Here is a 2871-nt window from a genome sequence, read left to right on the forward strand (position 1 = left end):
AAGTGTATGTGTGTGTGTGTGTAAATGTATCAGCAACACTCTGTGTGTTTGTGTGTGTGTGTAAACGCATCAGCATCCCTATGTGTGTGTGTGTTACCAACGTGTTTGATCGAATATAATATTTGATGTCATGCCCAGAGTACTCGTATGTGCTCGATTGCTGCGTTGGCCCTGCATGTTGGTGCCCAGGGCTGGCTGTACCATGGCACTGATAAGTGACCGCTATATAGCCTATTCCGGCTCATAATAGCGATAAACCTGCCATCAAAAGGTCATCCCCGATCTTAGGGTTTTAAGGTTTAGGGTTCGAATCTAGGGTTTACGGGTGTATCTCAGCCGGGCCTTCGTACTACGTAAAGGTCTGTGACAAAAGCCGTAGATCCCTTTCCATCTGATGGGGCGATTGTGTGAATGTGCTGAGATGCCATTCGTGGCTTTGCCTGAGCTGTGTACATTACAGACACGGCCGACTGCATGCCAACGACAGCAGTGCGACGCAGACGGCCACACACTGGCAGCAGGAATCTAAAACCCTAAACCCCTAAATTCAAAAAAGGGATAGTACCAGTAGAATACAACCCCAGATAGCCTCGGGTAGTCGTATCCTGTGTTTGGGGTCGTGGGCATAGCCCATCTGTGGTAGGGGTGGCTGTTCTGCTGACACGCTGGTCTCTCTCTCTCTCCCCTTTGTCTTGTAGGTCCGGAGAGGTGCTTCATTCGACGACGACGTCATCAGTCGCGACATCACATCGAAATTCACAGCTCACCTACAGCCCTCCACACACAACACACCCATCCGCGCACGCTCAGTGGCCATAGCCAAGCACATCTCCTACGCCAAGATCGCCAAGTGTGCTCAGGTAGCAATAAGTACAGTACTTGCGTATGTGTGGGCTATGTCGATGGGTTGCATGAGTGTTGGTTTTGTTGTAGGTCACAATTGTCACATTTAGGGTTTAGGGTTTTCGGTCATGGGGTATGACTACGTGGTGGCCATCTATTCCTAGTTCTATATAGTAAAAAGTGGACACATGGTATGAAGCAGGTGGATGAGTTATTGGTTGGGCTATGTCAATGGGTTGATGTTGGGTTCATTATTAGTCCCATCTGTGAACTGAGACTACGTGGTGGCCATATATTCCTAGTCCACTATATTAAAAGTGGACACGTGCTATGAAGCAGGTGGGTGAGTCCTCGATTGCCTGAGAGCTCAGTGGCTTTTGTGTGACAATGGACTATTACTGAGGCTAGGGAGTCATTGGTGATGAGGGCGGCTTGATGGTGCCATAGCCTTCGTTGCACGCACTCGTGGGGTGTTTTAATGGTCCGTTGTATATCCTTCCACAGGTAAACGGCCGTCCGAAGCTGGCTATCAAACTACTCAAATTCGAACCACGCATGCGAGACATGATTCCTCTTTTATTGTCCCTTAAGGAGTCCGAACTGGCTCTCCGCGAAGGTAAAGTGAAGTTTGACCTTCGTTGGTTACTGGGTATTCAATGGACTGTCTCACTGTCCATAGCCTTGTGCTGTGTATCTGTCATGTATTCTGTTTTAGCTTTACTCTGTCCACTGACCTTCACAACAATCACCCACACTCCTATACGCACACAGCCGTAGACTATGGTGATCCTGATCTCATCTACCACGCATCTGCCATGTATTCTGTTTAAGTTGTACTCTGTTCACTGACGTTCACAACAATCACCCACACTCCTATACGCACACAGCCGTAGGCTATTGTGATCCTGATCTCATCTACCATGCGAATTACCTACGCTCCTATACGCACACAGCCGTCGACTATGGTGACCCTGATCTCATCTACCATGCGATTCTGCATCTCAAGCGCACGCTGCCGTTGGGTGACTTTCTGCACACCATACACTCACAACCCATTGCCTGTGACCTACTGGTGCTCTGGTGTAAAGACCACGACCTCTCCCTACTCAAGTATGTGCGTGTGACGGGTCAAATGGCCCCTATACCTCATGCCTGTAAGCATGGGATAGGCGAGTATAAGTGTACGTGTGTGATTCACAGCCCATTGCCTGTGATCTACTGGTGCTCTGGTGTAAAGAGCACGACCTCTCCCTACTCATGTATGTGCGTGTGACGGGTCAAATGGCCCATACACCTCATGTATGTAAGCATGGAATAGGTAAGTATTTGTATATATATATATATATAATTGTGAGTGTAAGTTTGTGGTTCGAATGGCCCATACACCTCATGTATGTAAGCATGGAATAGGCAAGTATAAGTGTACGTGTGTGTTTCGTATGTTTATGTATGGGCATGTCTGTGGCATGCAGTAGGTAAGTATTTGTATATATATATATATATATATAATTGTGAGTGTAAGTTCGTGGTTCGTATGTTTGTGTACGGTCATGTCATTAAGTATGTGTATGATTCGTATGTTTTAGGGTTTTAGGGTTTAAGGTTCAGGGTAGATGTCTTCTATACAGTAGCTGGTAGAATTTTTTATTTTTTTTTGCGTGTTGTGCTAGTGCTCACAGGTGCACTGCTGACTCTCTCCTATTACACATGTGTGTGCTTGTTCTAAACCACACGCCTTCCTTTATTCGTAACCCATCGCCTTTGCGTGTGTATCTGTCCACACCGGTGTGCGTTTGCTTAAAGCATATGCGACCTTGTGTGGGTGTCAACGTAAATGAATACGCGTACATTATACACACACATGTACATTGATTCTTCTGGTTGTGTGTTTGGTTGTTTTTATGAAGACGTTAATACCTCACAAGCGAGAATGTCTTGTGGTTGTGTGTGGTTATTATGAAAACGTTAATACCTCACAAGCGAGAATGTCTTGTGGTTGTGTGTGGTTATTATGAAAACGCTAATACC

The sequence above is a fragment of the Sphaeroforma arctica genome (genome assembly GCF_001186125.1).
Source record: "Sphaeroforma arctica JP610 unplaced genomic scaffold supercont1.743, whole genome shotgun sequence".
NCBI lineage: Eukaryota > Ichthyosporea > Ichthyophonida > Sphaeroforma > Sphaeroforma arctica.